This window comes from Pteronotus mesoamericanus, unplaced genomic scaffold (assembly GCF_021234165.1).
Source record: "Pteronotus mesoamericanus isolate MK-2021 breed Mesoamerican mustached bat unplaced genomic scaffold, CSHL_Meso_final scaffold_651, whole genome shotgun sequence".
Classification (NCBI taxonomy): Eukaryota; Metazoa; Chordata; class Mammalia; order Chiroptera; family Mormoopidae; genus Pteronotus; species Pteronotus mesoamericanus.
The window spans coordinates 38704467-38725029 of record NW_026555325.1 but is presented as its reverse complement, the minus strand read 5'-3'; the positions used below and the strand labels follow the sequence as shown (position 1 = coordinate 38725029).

At 39.7% G+C, this 20563-nt stretch overlaps 1 protein-coding gene across 1 annotated transcript in view; it reads left to right on the top strand.

Moving 5' to 3' along the window:
* The first annotated feature begins 10255 nt into the window (after window positions 1–10255).
* Window positions 10256–20563, top strand: part of SESTD1 (SEC14 and spectrin domain containing 1) — a 96843-nt gene continuing 86535 nt past the window's right edge. The window contains exon 1 of the mRNA XM_054562727.1: window positions 10256–10533. The gene's annotated coding sequence lies outside the window, so the exon portion shown is untranslated. The remainder of the gene's footprint in view (window positions 10534–20563) is intronic.

Genomic DNA, 20563 nt, shown 5'->3' with positions numbered 1-20563 from the left:
GGACAATTTTTCAGAAATTGATTTTGAGAGGCTAAAGAAGGAACAACAGGTTCCCATTTTTGTTTTGCCCCTGAAGGCAAGCAGCGCAGAACGAAGAACGCCAGCCCAGCACTCGGCCTGACCCCACCGCCTCATCGCCTTGGGAGTGAGGTGTGCAAGGCCATTTTGGTCACAACAGAAACTCAAACATGTGGCCTCAGGGAATAGGGTGTTGGGGTTTGGTTCATGTTCTTTCAGTTCGTAAAGAATACAGATGTAAATTAAAGGAACTAAAATTTCAGCTATGATATCAGTCTTCCCAAGAATTACAGGAAAGTTGAACAACCAAGCCTCCTAAGAGGAGAGGGATGCAAATTCAATTTGGATATTCAGAACCCAAAGCATCAGGAGGAATTTGTGGATATTTCCTTTAGATCAGGGCTTTGCATCCTGCTGGAACATCCCAATCACCCGGGGAATGTTTTAAAAATACAGAGTCTGAGGCCCCGCTGGCAAGGGTTCTTGTGCAGTACATTTGGGGAACTACTGGGATCACTTTGTTCCTAAAAAGTTCCCAGCTAGGTTTTGAATGACCTGCCCTAGGCATTGCCTGATTTTGCCGATCTCTTGGTGTCTGCTTCGTAATTAGCCCACTGCAATTTGGCTCCCTTGGGTTCAACAAATGTGTCTTTTTTTGACCACAGACTTACTGCTTCATCTCCTTAAAGCCTTAGCTTGTGTCGCCTTCTCACTGAGGTCTTCCATGTTCCTATTATTAAAAATTGTTCCCCACCCCTTTGGCACTTTCTAGTCCCCTCCCCTGCATTATATTTATCTGCCACTTATCACCTTCTAATAATGCTGTTTGACTTATTTATTGTTTATTGGCTGTCTCATTCACAAGAGTGCAAGAGCCATGAAGCAGAATTTTTGTGTATCTTATCCATATTGCATGCCAGCACCTGAATCAGAGAAGATGCTTGATAAATATTTGTTGAATGAACAAGTAAATGGATGTGTGGATGGATGTTTTCTGCTTAGTCACTGACTGATATTAACGCCTGGTCATTGGTGATGCTGGGGCCCTTCTCACCCAGGGCCACCACCCTCTGGGCCTCCTTCCGGACTCCGCTTACCCGGTTGATTGTCTGATTGGACCACCATTTTGAGATTGAGTTCTTTCCTAGGTTATTTCTAAATGGGCATGACTTGGCTACTTATAGGTCAGGTGCCTTTCCAGAGTTATCAGCAGTGATTCTGGGATTACGCATCACGGAAGAATACTGCTTGGGGCCATCACTTTATCAGGGGCTGTGCAGAGGCAGTTTCTCCAGGAAGCCAGTTTTGATGAAAAGCAAGTGTTCAGTAAGTTAACTAACCCTCCTGAGATTCAGGAAAATGGAATTATAATACCTGTTTGTCTTAGTTCAGTGAGTTCTTCAGAAGTTCCAGGGAACAATGTATGAGAAACACATGTACATAAAAGGTGTTTTCAAATATTAACTTATTATAAAAATAAGTGGAAGAAGTTATGTAGTTTTAGATGATACTTAAATGTGGCATTTAATAAAAAGCTTAAGAGAAGCTGTAGGGGAGAAATTAGAAATTTAGGAACTTGTTGCTTGAAGTACCTTTGGGGTTCTTCTCCCGCGCCAAATGTTTTTTAAATATTATTCTGATTTCTCTTTGCCAGGGCCTCCTAGAACATAACTTCCAAAATAGAATTTAAGAAGGGTAAATGCAAAGATCTGCACTCAGTCTCCAAAAACAAATTGCACAAATACAGATCAGAGGAGATAGGATTTTATAGTTGTATGCATGTTAAAGACTTAAAAAATATTTGGGAGGTATTTTTATTTGTTTTTAGTTGGCAAAAACATAATGTTTATAAACAGCATGGGGTAAATTATATTAACCTAACTGAATTTTGAAATATCATTCTTAAGAATGCAGAAAATTGTACTTCTCTGCTCTCTTTCTACCTGGAATATTGGAGTCAGTTCTAGATGCCGCATTTGAGGAGGCATTAGGGTTAGATGAGAGTGGAGGAGATAAACGGGGTATTTAAGGGATGCATGTTTTGAGATGGTACGGTCTGTGGTTGCTGACTTCAAATATTTCAGGGTTATGTACAGAGGGGAATTGGGCAGCTCTGTATTCAATGCACATTAGTACTAGCTTCAGATTCACTGGACATTTTAATGAATATTGCACTCATATTTACAATAATGACTTAAATTCCTCTTCTTCTTATTTTCCCATTATTTTCTCTCTCTTTTTCTATTGTTACTCTATTACAGTTGTCCCAATTTTTCCCCCTTTGTCCACCTCCACCCAGCCCACCCCCTACTCCCACAGTCAATCCCCAACACCATTGCCCATGTCCATGGCTCATTCATATATGTTCTTTGACTAGTCCCTTCCCCTTCTTTCCACTGCTATTGCCCACCCCTGCCCCTTTGGGTGCTGTCAGTCTGCTCCATGTTTCCATGTCTCTGGTTCTATTTTGCTCATTAGTTTATTTTATTCATTAGATTCCTCTTATAAGTGAGATCATATGGTACTTGTTTTTCACTCACTAGCTTATTTCACTTAGCATACTATTCTCCAGTTCTATCCATGCTGTTGCAACAAGGTAGGAGTTCCTTTTTTTCTTTCTTCTGTGTAGTATTCCACTGTGTAGATGTACAACAGATTTTTGATCCACTTATCTACTTATGGACACTTAGGCTGTTTCCTGCACTTGGCTACTGTGAATAGTGCTGCTATGAACATAAGGGTGCATAAGTTCTTTTGAATTGTTGTTTTGTAATGGGCACAGCCAGAGCCCCCGCCACAAGGGTATTTTGTAATGGGGTCCAGAGATTGGGGTGTCCAAGAAAAATATATTCTCCCCACCCCAGGGCGGGCCGCCATGGGGGATGGGAGCCTTGAGCAGGGCCATTGAGAGTCATTTTGCATGTCAATAACAGGATAGCTTCACTCCTCATATGCAAAAAGAGTTATTTTGCATATCACCAAATCTAATCAGGAAGGTTTAAAAGACTTAATACAGAATGTAACTGGGAGAAAGAGAAGAAACAGGAGGAGAGACAGGGGCCTGCGGAGAGACAAGGAGAAACAGACTCTGGGGAACAGTGTGAAGAAAGAGGGGAGAAAGGACTCTTGCTAGTGGGCCATGAGAAGGTGCCACATGGTAATGGATTAAGAGCTGGAGATCGTGGTGACACAGCGGATGATGCTGAAAACCACGAGAGGCCTGCCTAGCCGAGCCCCGGACCTCTGTTCTTTTTCTTCTGAAGGATGGTCAGTCAGGACTGACCTGACTGGCCTAACTGGGCAAAGGGGAAAGGCAGGACAGTGTGTGTGCTGGTGATTGTTTTGAAGGGATTTTGAGGTTTAAGGGTCACATTTAGCCATTAATCAAACCTGTATACCTTTTGAATAAATAGTTCCTTTTCCTTTTCACCAAACTGCCATTCAGAGCCATAATTCCAAAGGCAGTAGGGCAAAGGACCCACAACCGAGGGGTCCTGGGGAAGGAAGGTGTTGTATTGGTAATAGCATCTGGGCACCTCCCGCCATGGGTCATTTTGTTTGGTAACACTTTCAGAATTCTTAGGGTATATTCCCAGCAGTGGAATCAGTGGGTCAGAAGGCAGTTCCATTTTTAATTTTTAGAGGAAATTCCATACTGGTTTCTACAGTGGCTGCACTAGTCTGTCTGCATTCCCACCTACAGTGCACTAGCATTCCTTTTCCTCCATATCCTCACCAGCACTTGTTGTTTGTTGATTAATTAATGACAGCCATTCTGACCGGGTAAGGTGATATCTCATTGTTGTTTTAATTTTGATCTTCCTGATGGCTAATGATGTTGAGCACTTTTTCATATGTCTATTGGCCATCTGTATGTCCTCCTTGGAGAAGTGTTATTCAGGTCCTTTGACTGTTGAGTCATGTCATATGAGTTCTTTATATATTTTGGAGATTAAACCCTTGTACGATATATCATTGGCAAATATGTTCTCCCATATAGTTGGTTTCCACTTCATTTTGATGATGGTTTTTTTAGTGGTGCAGAAGTTTTTAAATTTAATGTAGTCTCATTTGTTTATTTTTTCTTTTCTTTCCCTTCCCCTAGGAGATATATCAGCAAAAGTTTTGCTGTGTGGGATATCTGAAATTTTACTGCCTATGTTTTCCACTAGGACTTTTATGGTATCATGACTTATAGTTAAGTCTTTTATCCATTTTGAGTTTATTCTGGTGTATGGTGTAAGTTGGTGGTACAGCTTTGCTTTTTTGTATGTACCAGTCCAGTTCTCCCAACACCATTTATTTATTTAGATTATCTTTTATTTATTTATTTTTTTATTGTTCAAGTACAGTTGTTTCTATTTTCCTGCCACCACTTCTCCCTGCCCCCGCCCAGCCCCACCTCCCACCCTCAATCCTTCCCCACTTTGGCTTTGTCCATGTGTCCTTTATACATGTTCCTTGACTGGACCCTTCCCCTTCTTTTTCCCATTATCTACCTCCCTCCTTCCCTCTGGTTACTGTCATTTTGTTTTTTCTTTCAATGTTGCTGGTTATATTTTCCTTGCTTGATGTTTTGTTGATTAGGTTCCACTTATAGGTGAGATCATTTGGTATTTGTCTTTCATCACCTGACTTATTTCACTTAGCATTATGTTCTCCAGTTCCACCCATGCTGTCATGAAGGGTAGGGGTTCCTTTTTCTTTCTGCTGTGTAGTATTCCATTGTGTAAATGTACCATAGTCTTTTGATCCACTCATTTACTGATGGGCACTTAGGTTTGCTTCCAGAACTTGGCTATTGTAAATTGTGCTGCTATGAACATTGGGGTGCATAGGTTCTTCTGAATTGGTGTTTCGGGATTCTTAGGGTATAATCCCAGCAGTGGAATCACTGGTCCAAAAGCAGTTACATTTTTAGCTTTTTGAGGAAATTCCAAACTGTTTTCCACAGTGGCTGCACCAGTCTGCATTCCCACCAACAGTGTACTAGGTTTCCCTTTTCTCCACAACCTCGCCAGTACTTGTTGTTTGTTGATTTGTTTATGATGGCCTTCTGACCGGAATGAAGTGGTATCTCATTGTGGTTTTAATTTGCATTTTTCTTATCGCTAGTGATGCTGAGCATCCTTTCATGTGTCTCTGGGCCCTGTGTATGTCCTCTTTGGAGAAGTGTCTGTTCAGGTCCTTTGCCTATTTTTCAATTGGACTTTTAGTCTCTCTGAAGTGGAGTTGCGTGAGTTCTTTGTGTATTTTGCAGCTCAAACCCTTGTCCAAGGTATCATTAGCAAATATATTTTCCCATAGGATTGGTTCCCTTTTCATTTTGCTGATGTTTACTTTAGCTGTACAGAAGCTCATTTTGATGACATCTCATTTGTTTGTTCTTTCCTTTATGTCCCTTGCTCCAGGGGACATATTGGTGAAAATATTGCTGCGTGGATATCTGAGAGTTTCCTGTCTATGTTCTCCTCTTGGACTTTTATGGTGCCACAAATTATGTTTAAATCTTTTATCCATCTTGAATCTATTTTTGTGTATGGTGTAAGTTGGTGGTCAAATTTCATTTTTTTGCATGTAGCTGTCCAGATCTCCCAACATCACTGATTAAAGAGACTAATTTTACTCCATTGTATGGTCATGCGCCTTTTGTCAAATATTGATTGACCATAGACACATGGGTTTATTTGTGGGCTCTCTATTCTGTTCCATTGATCTATGTGTCTGCTCTTATGCCGGTACCAGACTGTTTTGGTTACAGTGGCCTTATAGTATAGTTTTATATAGGACATTGTGATCCCTGCAACTTTATTCTTCTTTCTCAAGATTGCTGAGGCTCTTCATGGTCTTTTTTGGTTCCATACAAATTTTTGGAATATTTGTTCTAGATCAGTGAAATATGCCTTTGGTATTTTAATGGGATTGTGTTGAATCTATAGATTGTTTTTGGGAGTATAGACATTTTAATGATGTTATTTCTTCCAATCCATGAACATGGTATATGAGTCCACTTATTTGTGTCTTCCTCAATTTCTTTTTTATATAGCTTTCCATAGACAAGTCTTTAACCTCTTTGGTTAAGTTTACCTAGGTACTTTATTTTTCTTGTTGCTATAGTAAATGATATTTTTCCTAGATTCTTTTTCTGATCATTCATTGTTGGTGTACAAAATGCCATTGATTTCTCAGTACTGATATTGTATTCTTCTACTTTGCCAAATTCACTTCTTAGGTCAAGTAGTTTTTTTGTGTCCAATATCATGCCAACTATAAATAATGAGTTTTACTTCCTTCTTTCCAATGGATGGCTTTTATTTATTTTTCTTGTCTGATTGCTGCGGCTAGAACTTCCAGTTCTAAGTTGAATAAGAGTGGTGAAAGCAGACACTCTTGTCTTGTTCCTGATCTTAAGGGAAAAGCTTTTAGTTTTTGCCCATTGAGTATGATGTTGGCAGTAGGTTTCTTGTATATAGCCTTTCTTATATTGAGGTATGCTCCCTCTATTCCTACATTGCAGCATATTTTTATCATTAATGGGTGCTGGATTTTATCAAATGCTTTTTCAGCATCTAGTGATATGACCATGTCCTTCATTTTGTTTATGTGGTATATTATGCTTATTGATTTGCAAATATTTTACCATCTCTGCATCCCTGGAATAAATCCTACTTGATCATTGTGTATGATTTTTTTAATGTGTTGCTGGATCCACATTGCTAGTATTTTTTTGAAGATTTAGCATCTATGTTCATCAGAGATAATGGCATATAATTTTCTTTCTTAGTTGTGTCTTTGCTGGTTTTACTGGCCTCATAAAAACAGTTTGGGAGTCTTCTCTCTTCTTGAATTTTTATGGAATAATTGAGAAGGATAGGAGTTAGTTCTTCTTTGAGTGTTTCATAAAATTTGCCTGCAAAGCCATCTGGTCCAAGGCTTTTGTGGGCTGGGAGTTTTTTAATTACTGCTTCAATTTTGCTAGTTGTTATCGGTCTATTCAGGAGTTCTGCTTCTTCTTGATTCAATTTTGGAAGATTGTATGTTTCTAGAAATTTATCCATTTCACCCAGGTTGTCCAATTTCTTGGCATATTGTTGTCCATAGTAATTTTTTACAATTTTTTCTATTTCTGTGGTATGTGTTGTTACTTCTCCTCTTTTGTTTCTGATTTTATTTATTTGTGTCCTCTTTCTCTTTTCCTTTGTGAGTCCTGTTAAAGGTTTGTCAATTTTATCTTTTCAAAGAACCAGCTCCTGCATTTATTGATCCTTTGAATTGTCATCATCAAGGGGATTTTAACACCCCACTGTCCACAATGGATAGATCATCCAAACAAAAAAAAAATCAACAAGGATATTGTGGCACTGAATGACACCATAGACCAAATGGACTTAATTGATGCTTATAGAGCATTTCTCCCCAAAGAAGCAAAACATATATATATTTCCAAAACACATAGATAGTTTTCAAAGATAGACCCCATGGTAGGAAACAAAATAAGCTTCAATAAATTCAAGAAAATTGAAATCATATCAAACATCTTCTTGGATCACAATGGCTTGAAATTAGCAACCAACCCTAAGGAAAAAAGTCAAAAACATTCAAATACATGGAAACTGAATAACATGTTATTAAATAATGAATGGGTTAACAATGAGATCAAGGAAGAAATAAAAAGTATCTGGAAACAAATGAAAATGAACACACAACAACCTAAAACCAATGGGATATAATGAAGGCAGTCTTGAGAGGAAGGTTCATAGCAATACAGGCCCACCTGAAGACAGAAAAAAATCTCTAATTGAAAAGAACTAGAGAAACAACAATAAACAAAGCCCAGAGTGAGTAGAAGGAAGGAAATAACCAAGATCACAGCAGAGTCAAATGACATAGAGACTAAAAAAAACAATTTTCCCCTTTTAGAGTTGAGCAAACTCATACTTGGAGCTGTTTTGCACTTGTTCAAGATCACGCGGCTAGGAAGTTATAAACCATACCACTTTCTGTTTAAATCTAATGGTGTTTCTATCAATACCATAGCTACCTACCCAACTTACAGTGAGACATTTCAGTTCAGTGAAGCAATGAACAGGACTGTTGAAAGATGAATACTATTGCGAGGTAGTGAGTGATTGCCTGTCACTTGTTCAATCATATGCTGAACAGCTGTTTTGCCAGGATCTGGTAGTCCCTTTAATTTATATATATAAATACTTCCCTTATTAATCAAACTATTAAAAATGAATGCTAATCATAAAGCCAAAGGACCTCCAGAAGTGAGGCCTAGTGAGTGTAAGTTGATTGAGCTATGTGCATTCCATAGTTATTAGAAAAATAAAGCACCCACACTTTGTTCTCTGTATTTACAATCTAATGTTTTTTCTGTTGCAGCAGTTACCGTTATCTAATAACTGGGTAGTAGAGTGTGGAACTAGAGGGTATGGAAAGAGGAAGGGCAGGGATGTTTTGTGAATTCCTAATATGAATTATTTGGCATGCTTTTGCTTTATTAAAACAATAAAAGAATGTGAGTGGTAGTAGGAGAGGGTTTAAAATGATAAGCAGAGAATTCTACTTAGTAAAGGAGAACAGAATACTGTGAAAGGCTAAGGAAGGCAAGGATTATGAATTGTACTGTATTTCCCTCCTGTTGAGTGGATGCTCAACATGTATTTGTTGGAATGAATAATCACATCAACACTTTGACAAATATTTAAAGAGAACCTTCTTGGTGCTGAGCAGTGTGCTCTGTCTGGGAGCCAAAAATGAAGTAAACAAAAATCTCTATCCTTTTAAGGAACTCACAGTCTAGTAAGAAAAGACCACCAGCCAAAGCAATGGGTAAAAAAGAGTGCTAATGATTATCACAGAGAACAGATAAAAAGTTTCTATGAAAGCAGAGAGGAAAGAGTATTTAATTCAGCATAAATGTGTACTGCAAGGATGTGGGTGTGGTGAAAGGGCTGTATGTCAGAGAAGATTACAAAGAGAAAATGATGCATTATCTTTATTGTCTCAAAAGACAGTAGGAGGTTCACCTTGTTAAACGAGGGATGGATTTTAGAGAAGGGAAAATATACTAAAGGCACAGAGACAGAGTCCGTTGAATCTGTGACACATGGTGGGAGTTGAAGCTGGAGCTTAAGAGGTCTAGAGATACGATCAAAAAAGGCCTGTGTGCCATAGTAATTAAGTTAATCCTGATTACCCAGGTGGAGATCCTCTGAAAAATTTTAAGGAGGGAGTCTCTGTGTTTTTGGAGTGTCCTTTGACAGTCATATAAGACAGGAGTAGAAGTGAAATTAGCAAGGCTTGACCTAAAGAGTGGCAAAGAGGCTGAAGTAGTGGAGACTGTTAGTCACAGAATTAAGAGGAAGGATTCATCCATGGGATTTTAAATCAGAGAACTTCAGTAAAGAGAAATTTAGTTGCCTAGTTGTTGGAATGGCAAGAGTTTATCCATAAAATTAGGTGATTAGTGAACTGAGTAGCAGAGTGAGTGATATGGGATGCCTGGGATTGGGAACACATGGCTGCCCTGAGTCTGTGTATACTAGCTGATGACTCTTGAAGCAAATTCAGGAAATGACATAAAAATGATTTACGCAATGAAATTAGAAGAAGAAAGACTCTGAAGTCAGTACATTTTGAGAAAAATAACCAAGATGGGGATGGGGAAGTAGCCATTGTCAGAGGGCCATTTTGGACTGTGCAGTGGAAAGATCTTCAAGGAAATACACATGTGAATCCAGCCCTTCCTCACTACAAATCCCCCGCCAAATTCCCCCAGCTGCCTTCATTCTTTAGCCACATCAGAGCATGGTGGGTGGAGGGGAACCACCATCCCTGGGTATTTCCTGGCAGTAGGTACTTGAGATAGAGGAATCCCAACAAACCGAGGATGACAATGTTAGAATTTTGAAAAATTACACACCACAATCTCGAACCTACATACATATTTCACGGTGAGGGGAGAAATCAAATGCCAAGGTGTCAAGTAGACGGGTCCCTCCTTAACCCCAGGTTTCCTGACTCTCGATCCAGTGCTCATTCCACTACCTCACACTGCTTGCCGGCTTGGGACTTGCACCTGAGCGCTCGGTGAGGCCCCCAGGATCCTCTGGGGTGTATCAGAGGTCCCCTCTTCGTCCCTCCCCCACCCCTAGTTCTTGTGGGACTCCCGACCCCGCCCCCTTCCCAAGCTGGGCGGGGTCTCTGCGCAGCCGCTCCCCCAGCGCGTGCGGGGTCGTTCGGACGCGGCTCAGGCCCGCGGGTACTCGGAGGTCGCCGGGCCGCCCGCGCTGCCGCCCCTCGTTTGACGCACGCAGGGGCAGGACGCGATTTGCAGCGAGTGACTGGAGCCGCGCCGCCGCCGCCGCCGCCACCGCCTCCGCCGCGCGGGCCCGTTTTGCTTCAGCCCGCTTTCTGCCGTCTCGTCCTCCGTCCGCGTCTCATTCGCGTCCCCGTGTCCTCCCCACCGTCGCGGAGCAACCAGTCGCCAGCGTCAGCACCAGCTAGGTGAGTGTGGCCGCCGTGGGGCCCGGGAGGCCCGGGCAGGAGGAGCGCGCAGGCCCTGCGGCCGGGCGGCGGGCGCGGGCGCGTGGAGGCGGCAGTGGCGGGCCGGGCTTTCTTCCCCCGGGCGGGCCACACGGCCGAGGGAGGGGAGCCCACGCCCCGCCGCCGCTTCTGTCGCCGCTGCCGCCGCCCCCGCTGCCGCCGCCGCAGACAAAGCGCCTGAGGTGGGAAGCCAGGCGAGCAGTCCTTGCCTCCGCGCCGCCTGCCGGGTGCGGCTGCGGCCCGCAAAACCGGGGCCGCTAGGGTCTCCCCTTCTGAGTGCCCTTCTTCATTAATGGGTGAAAGGGACCCGAATCGTGCAACAGGTTTAGGCGTTAATCCGTATTTTCCGGTGCGCGGGGACCAGATGTGGCGTCCGCCCCCGGGGCGAGTCCCTGTGTCCTGCGCCCGCTGTGGCTCCTTTGTGTGGCCGGTGACCAGCCTGCCCGAGGCCCCCAGGCTGCGCCCAAGCTCCTGGACGTCTCCCTCGCGGAGTGGGGCTTGGCTTCCGCGGCCCTGCAGGATGTTAACGTCCCTTAAGCCTTTGGAGGAGCCACAAAGGGAGAGGAGAAAGGGTTGGCAAGGATCTCTCGTTTTGTATTTATTTTTTGTATGGTAGGGTAGACTCATATTGGAAAAGAGCCGCAGTGTGGCTAGGTCTTGAGGGTGCGGGTGGGACTTCACCCTGGGATGCACGGTTTGGATTTGGTGCTGCTCTAACAGCCCCCGTGGTTCTCCTGGTGCTTTGACATCTCCCTCTCCTGCACAGACCTCACGGAGAAGTTGAAGTGCTGTTGAGGGAGTAACTCGATAGCAGCTGTTGACAGGTCACCTCTTTCTTCACATTTTGTCTATGCCAAGTATACCCACCATGCGCCCTATCATAGGTTGGGAAACCTTCAAATTAAAATTGCCACTCACAATACACCTGTGTTGGAAATTATTCATCCACATAGTTTTCTTTGGCTTAACAAACCCTATTTTCTTAGGCGTGAGAAACTTTTTTCTTTCCGCAAGGCAAAATACAGAATAAAGAAGAGTTTATCTTCGTTCACGTACCTTGCCTGGGTCATGCTCTTACCTAGCTGGTTTCATTGGTGTGCTATTTCAGTATAACAATACTAAATAGAAGGAAAATACCTTCCTTTTGCTTTGAGCAATAAAATACATCTTTGTTCTAGAACCAGGAAGCTTTTATACGTAATACTTCGTGTGGACAGAAGTTGGTGACTTTATTTTTACCCCATGACCAAATACACGTAAACATTCCCTAAGGACTTAAAAAGCATTATACAGCTCTACAGATTGTACATCCAGAATTCAAGGAATAATTTTTCTGTATATTTATTCAAACGATCTAGATTAAACTTAATCTTAAAAATTGGGCCAGCTCTGTAAATTCCCCCACATTAGGGAATGAAATTGATGGCGTTTCAAGAGTTTACCAACCATTTTAACCACTGTGAATAAAAATTGGAAGGACTAATTGGTGGATGAGATTAGGAGCTGATGATGGATGGACGGACCTAGAAGTCTGGCAGGAGAATCCAGAACATGTGAAGTGGTAGAGAAGAGGATGCAAAATTCATCTGCTTGTGTTTTTGTTGGACGAGTATACCTAAAAACTAAATGTCTACTAATTTAAAAAGCAGGAAATATTACATTTTGACCTATTTTCTTTTCATGTGCTTAATAAAGACTCCTTGAAGCTCTTTTTACCTCCTAAAAACACACTTGATATTAATAAAAACTTTTGAAGATATAAAATTATACCAAATTAATATGGTCTGTAGAAAGCTTCTCTAATTAGTAGTTTGACGTAACTAAAAATACCATTTATCTGTGTAACATCTAATTTCAAAGAGCTTTCATAGCTGTTACAAGCAACAGGAACAACCTCTTGAGGAAAGTAGGATATTTACTAACAAAAAGTAGCAAGTAGCAAATATTAAATTTCTGTAATCATTTTCTTTTATCGTGATATAATTCATATACGTAAATTCCACTCTTTTAAAGTATACAATTCAGTGGTGGTAGCATATTCACAAAAGTGGGTAAACATACCTCTAATTCAAGAACATTTTCATCATCGTGAAAAGACACCCCCCAAACCCTTTAGCTGTCATTCCCATTCCTCTCCCCTGCATTTGGCAATCACTAATCTATTTTCTGTCCTTATAGATTTGCCTTTTCTGTACATTTCATGTAAATGGAATCATACCGTATGTGTCTCTTTGTGTCTTTCACTTGGCAAAATATTTTCAGGATTCCTCCATATTGTTCATGTATCAATGCTTTATTCCTTTTTATACTGAATAAATATTCCATTGTATGGATATGCCACATTTCCACTTTTTGATTGTTATGAATAATGCTGCTGTGAACACTCATTTATCAGATTTTGTGGGGACATTATGTTTTCAGTCCTCTTGGGGTATACTTAGATGTCGTATAATTGGGTCATGTGGTAACTGTTTAACTTTCTAAGGAACTATCAAGCTTTTCCATAGCTGCTGCACCATTTTACATTCCCACCAAAAAAGTATGAGGGTTCCGTTTCTCCAACACTTGTACAAAGGTTATCTGTGTTGGTGATAGCCATTCTAGTGGGTGTGAAGTGGTATCTCATTGTGGTTTTCATTCGCTTTGCCCTAATGTCCTACTGGCTAATGATGTTGAACATCTTCTCATCTTCTTGTTGGCCATTTGTAATCAAAATAAATCAAAAATGTCTATTTGATTTATAATCATTTCTAAGTTTATGGTTTCACATGCATTCTCTTATTTAGTGTTTGAAAGAATACTGTAAAATAGGTTTATTTTTATTTTACTCCTAGGAAAGGGGCAAAGAGGTTCATTTATTTGCTTGTTTTTAACCTTAGAGTTAGTAAGAGTAGGGGTATGAATGTAAACTTAGGTCTTCTGACTCTGCTTCCTACATTCTTTTCACTTCGTGAGGCATGCAGAAGTTAAATTGTGTTTGCAGATGTGCTTGACTAATCATTGCCAAAGTGGAACATGATGAATAAAAAATCATGCAACAACAGAAAGCAGGTGTGGTGGCTACACTACCTCATATTCACCAGATATTCTTATGCTTTCTCAAATAAATTCTTTTTTTTTTTTCCCTTACCCTAGTAAGGTAGATGTGATTTCCATATATCCTGTTGGGAAACAGAGCAGTTAAACCTAGCAACAGCACCTTAGTGACCGAGCTGATCCTAGAAGCCACTGTTCACTGAGACATTGTGCTTTCTCTTCCTCGGCAGCTTCCATGTTCTCCGTTTTCTCACAAATTTATTCCTTTTAATTTTATAGTAATTGGACAATTTCACATTTTTCATAAACATTAAGATTTTCTGGATTAATCTGAAATTAACTTTTATTTTTGAACTAGGTGGTTTGCCAGTTTCACTTTGAAGGGCAGGATTACTAGGGTATATACTTCACAGTTTTTATGCACTGGCCTGTACCATATATATGCGCCAAATTCTCAACTCTGTAGAGGGTAGGTAGAGTCCATATGTTATATGTTAATCTTTATATGTCCATTTTCCAGCATAATGCCTGGCACATAGCAGGGATCCAACCTTTGTTTAATGAATGAATACAAATACATTTTTTATTTGCAGAAAATTTACAAATTATGTTACTCTTTTTTTAGAATAATGGTAGTTTAAATTCCAGAAAAAGAAAACATTTTTTACTCCTAGCAGATAACCTAAAAACTAATAAATCATAAAAATTAGAATGGCTTAAAACTCAACATTGTATCTTGCAAAAGGAAGTAACTGTTTTTCCATCTTGGGTTTTAAAAAATAGGCTCTAAGTACCGAGTGGCACAAGTGCTTATAAACTCAGTGCCAGAACATAGGCGTTGTACCCCAAGTGTTTGTTAAACAAATGAATGCCCAATGAGTGAATAAAAGAATTGGTTTTTTACTATAACAGGTAGAGGAGATAATGGCAAATGGATATGTTGGCTCTGTTATTCATTTATATATTTTAATTGTCAAACATGATATACTGAGGTCCTTCCAGAAGATATCCAGCCATGTTCTATGGAAAATAGAGACATTTATTGAAGAAGATACAAAATACAAGAAACATTGTACATAGGATAATGACTCCTCAGTCCTCTTCAGGATGGGCACCTTGGCACCTCACTCAGTTCTCCCAGTGTCTCTTCCACTGTTCAAAACACTCAGCAAAATCCTTTGTTGGAATCGCCATCAGCTGCCCTGTTTTGTTTTCCTGAATCTCATCAGCAGTCTGAAATCTCTTCCCTTTTAAAGGTGATTTTAGTTTTGGGAAAAACCAGAAGTTGCAGGGCACCAAATCTAGGCTGTAGCGGGGCTGAGTCACCTGGGTGATCTGATGTTTTGCCAAAAAACATTGCCTGACATGTGATACATGAGCGGGCACATTTTTGTGATGAAGCTTCCAAACACCAGTTGCTCATAGCTTCGGCCTTCTGAATCATCCAAGTATTTCCACAGAGGAATGTTAAAGCTTAATGCAAAATTTGCTGCCTAGTCATTGCTCTAATTGCTTAGTCATTGTGGATGCGAAGGCCATACAATACACATGCTCATTCGACGATGTCTGCCACCCCCACTGACTGGTACAGTGAAGTCATCATTGTTCAGCCTTGCACATTCCAGCCTCCTCGCTTGCAGGTTACATGATGTCGCATAAACCATTCTTATATTAACAGTGGCTGGGCTTTTTCCAGACATACTTCATATGTTAATTATAAAATTCAAATAATAAATGGGTATAGGGAGTTAAAGCTGAAAATCTCCCATTTACTTCTTGTCCTTTTTGCTTCTTTTACTCCCAAGACCCCTCCTCTCTCAGGCAATCATTGTTAACAGTTCCAGGTTTATATTTGCAAACCTCTATCTTTGTATTTTTGTGTACATATGTACAAATATACATTTACATATCCAGCTATACTCAGATACGTACATGTGTATTCACAATGGCTTTTATTTTACAGATGGGATCATTCTACACATATCCTTTGCTTTTCTCTTAAATATATTAAGACTTTTGTGTCTGTAGTCAGAAAAGGTAAACATAATATTTAGTTCCTCTTTAGTTTGCCATTCCTGTCTGGTTTTGGGTGTCAAGATTAAGTCAGCTGTTAAGAATGAATTCTCCTTATTTTCCCTGTGCTCTGGAATAGCTTAAAATGTGTATTCTGTAAACATCTTTTAGAAATCACCTGACAGCCTTGGGGGAAGGAGAGATCCAAGACAACCTTTGCCATTTTTCCTGTTTTTATATTTCTATCAAGTTTTCAACCTTATTTTGAATACTTTTTTGGTGAAGGAATCCTTCCACGTACACACTTCTCTTCTCTCAGCTCTGATAAGTTAACAAAAGCAAATGATTCAGTGAATCCGTAGATGCAGGAGTATATGTGCTTTTCTCTTAGAAAGACCCCCACTCACTACAGTGTAACCTTAGGCAAGTTACCCTCTTCAAATTTCTGTTTTTTTAAATCTGTAAAATGGTAATGATCCTTACCTTACAGATATCTTGAAAATATTAAATGAAATATGAGACAATATATGAAATCCTCAGTAGTTGCATCTAATGAAAATGAGGATATATGTAATGCTAAACTGTAACTTGCCATATAAATGTAAATGTGTCACCATAATTATTATAAATTGTTTTGGCTTACCAAGAACAAATTTAAGGAGAAAGGATGGTACAGCTATAGGGATGGTTTCTGCTAATAAATTGGAGGAGTCTGTAAACATTTCTAGGCTACTTAAAATTTAAAGTTTGGTACACAGTGATTTCTAAATACCTACATGCTTTTAATGTAGGATAATAGGGGGACGTACTGGAGTAAACAGACCTGGATTATGCATGCATTAACACTTATTAGCCTTGTCTCTATAAAATGGGATAAATACACTTACTTTATAGGGTAGTTATGAGGAAAGATGTTAGTGTAATGCTTGGCCATTTAATAGGTTTTCAAATTGTTAATTGTTTTCCTTTGCATGTAATGAGTATCTAACATCTATGAGCATGAGGTGTTGGATTCTGCTATTTTAAGGCTGCGTGATAGAATGGAAAGAACATTAGGTCCTAAGACAGAGTTTTAGTCTGTGTATTACACTTACTAGCCCTTGGCCTTGGACAAGTCATCTGCTCAGCTTCTTCCATTTCCTTACCTATAAAAAACGAGCAAGAGAACTAATACTTATTGCAGATCTATTTTATATGCATTTATTAGGTAGTTTACAAATGTTACCTCATTTAATACTCCTAATAATCCCAGCAGGTAGAGATAATTGTCATTTCCTATTTTAATAGGTGAAGAAACAAAGGTACAGGCAATGGGTTTTCTGAAGTCCATTTGGTGCTCTCCCCGCTCCCCTGCCCTGCAGTCCTGTCCCTGTTCTTTTATTCGGAACAACTGTCCCCTCCTGGGGATGACAGGGTGTGCCTCTACATACAGGGGATACCAAAGGAGGAGAACACTGCAAACTTAAATGTTTAAAAAAAAAAACCTAAACCATTGTAGGGTAAGACTACTTATTTATTAATGATTTCCATTAATAGAATACAAATAGAGGATTGTTAATGTGTCCTAATGCCTATGCTTAAGAGTAGTAATTTAAGTTTGTAAATACTTATGTTGCTTATAACTGCTTTACTTAAATAATTTATTAGTCTTCATTGCATTTCCGATTTGACCACGTAAGGGAGAGGAGGTAGGTAGTTGTCATAAAGGGAAATATAAGCTTGTTTGATGGTGTGGGTGGGTGGGTGTGTGTGTTGAGAAGTACAGTTCTCTCTGGTAGTTTAGCCTTTACTGAAACTACAGACTCTTGCAAAGAAATAGGGAAAATCTGCATTATGATTCATTATCTACTAGCAGACTTGCAGAGTCATTTAAAAAATGAACCTGCCTTTTGTCAGCTGGTTTATAAAGAACTATTGATTGTATTCTTGAAAGGTAGTGATATTGTCCTTCCTTTGATAGGGGTTGTCAAAGCTTTTGCTATGGGTTTCATTATATTTGACCAGATTTGGTAATACTAACTTGGCATTTTTGCAAGCCTTGTGCTAAGGATATATGCAAAACAAAAAAAGTGTTGTTGGGACATTGCGAATTAACTTATGATTCAGTAATAGTATAGAAGGTTTAGAAATTCTCTCTATTGAGACTTCAGTTACCATTTTTATTCTGTTAAGTAGGAGCAGGGATTCCCGTGTTTAGGTTAGAGAATTATTATCAGAGTAACTTGAATTGCACTGTGGAGATTCTCACTGGTATTGAAGGCTACTTTTTTGCAGAATACATAGTGTGGTGGGCTATATGTAAGAGGGAGAAGACATGGTTCTTGTCTTCAAAGAGTTTATTTTTAGATAGGGAGGCAATGAAGGAGGAAACCAAATAAAAGGACACAGTGGGCTTTTAAAACCTGTGTTTGCACTTTGTAACATCCCTTTAGCTGCATTGGGCTTTGGTAAGATGCCATAGGTCTCTCCTGATGGATACGGTCGGAAGCAGTCCAACCCCTTGAAAACTGGCAGTTGTGTGTCTTGTATATCTTGTTCCTGCTGGTGTTCTCTTTGCTTTACAAAAATTACTGTTTGGTTTAAGTGCCAAGAATAGTTCCTCTTTTTAGTACTTTGCTGTTTATCTCATGGACTCTGGACTGGGTTTTTCCTTTTGCAGTGACTACCCGAAAGCCAGAGCCAGCTATGTGGCACACCCGAGTGGGCATGTAGGTTTTATGTTGTATATATTTTTAGCCTTTTTCTTGGCACATTTTTGGTGTTTTCTTTATTATTTTGCTTTTATTGTTTAAATTATTAACTTTTCATGGTTCTTGCATTCTCATAAGTCCTTTCCAGAACAAAATAGGGGTATGTATAAATACATATACATGAAACCCAAGGCAAACAGATAAATAATAGTAGAGACTGTACATGGAAAATGGGTTTCTTTCATGGGCCAGCTTTGATTGATGATGGTGACTGTGTGGACACTGCATTAATACTGCATTAAGAAGTATTTGGAGGCGTCAGGGGAATTTAGTGGAAAAGGCTACTGTGATTACTGGACAGTGTTGTCATGAGTGTAGAAGTATTGATGGCCTGTATTTGCCCATCCCTGTTATAGACAAAATATACAGGATTCTGCCTAGTACCAGTGGGTGAGTGGCTTTTTAAGTTTAGAGTTAGGTTTTGCCAGGTGTGAGATGTGGATTTGGGAAGCAAGCTGGTTATTTTGGGAGATTGGCAGTCAGATTGGTTCAGCTAGAATGAAATGTCTGCAGTGCATTTAGCAGAAATGAAGTTGGTCGAAAAAGTGAAGAAGAGGGTGTGGGAACCCTCCTTCCACAATCCTGTCCAGAATACCACATTGCAGTTAGTTGTCATGTCTCCTTAGTCTCCTATGACAGTTTCTTGTCTTTTCTGATTTATTTTGAGGAGTCCTGATCAGATATTCTATAGATCAGCTCTCAAGTTGGGTTTGTCTTATGCTTTCCTCGTGATTACAATGTGACTATGGATTTTTGGAAATCATATACAAAGTTGAGTTGCCCTTCTCATTATGTCTTGTGAGGGAGTGTCTGATATTTTCATGGTATTACCGCTGTTATCTTAAGTCCCTCGGTTACGGTAGTGTTTTCCAGGTTTCTCCACTATAAGGTTACTACTTTTCCTTTTCCATATTTTATTTTTGGAAATGATTCATTAAGTTCAGCCTATCCTCAAAGTGGGAGGAGAAATGAAAGGAACTTTCTTTTTAAGAATGTAATATTTCTTTAGATGGGTTTACTATACATTTTATTCAACTGTTCCCCTGTTGATATATATTTAGATGGTTTAGTATATCCTGATAGTTAATGGAGCAACAGATTGATGTTTCTCTGTCTCCCTTTCCACTTTCATTCATAGGTAAACAAACAAACAAACAAATAAGTAAAAATAATAGTACTTAGGTTCAAATCCTGGCTCCACATAGTAATTTGATCTTGGGCTAAGCTTACTTGGCCTCTTAGTTTTTCCATATGTACAGTGGGGATGTTGATAATACCTACTTTACAGGATTGTTGGGAGGTTGAAATGAGAAAAATGTGTAAAATCCTTAGAAGAGTGTCTTGTCACTATACTAAGTCCTAAGTAGGTATTTGCTATTAGTATTATAATTTTGTCCTTACAATAATAATGCAATAAATCACTTGTATATATTATTCCATACAGTGGTGGGGCAGATGAGTCCTAGGAATGGGTATTTGCATTTGTAATTTTGATAGATGTTGTCAAATTTTCCTCCTGTAGATGTTGTACCATTTTGCATATCCACCAGGGATATGTGATAATATCTGTGTTCCTCTATCCATGTTACAAAATTATTTGATCTTTGGTTCTCAGTTAGTGCATATCTTTTGTTATTAATTAATTTGAGCATCTTTTCATTGAGCCATTTAAGAGTTTTGATTTGATACTGCTTATTATAAAGCAGCTGTACTTCATCAGCTGGGAAGTAGTAAGAAATGTTTTGAGAAAATAATTACAGTAACTAGGAAAGGAATAGTTGGACCAGGGAAAGACTAAAAGTAGTACTGTAGTTGCAAGATGGACAGTCTGAGAAGTGGCACACTTAACTTCCTGGGCTCTCTTCTCGTATGACAGCGTGGTGTCTTGGTAACTGTTTTAAAGTTTTAAGAGGATCACCAGCTTTTGTTTGCAGCCAACAATGAATGAAGCTGCAGGGGTGGACATTGGAAGGAAAGGTTGCAGTTGCTATAGAACTGAGCCCCGGCCCCGGCCCTCAGTTGGTTGGAGTGTCGTCCCATACAACAAAAAAAAAAAGGTTGTGGGTTGGGTCCTCAATAAGGCAGCAACCAATAGATGTTTCTCTCTTACATCAATGCCTCTCTCTCTCCCCCCTCTAACTTTCCTCTTTAAAAAAATAAAATCAATAAAAAAGTGTTCTCGGTGAGGATTT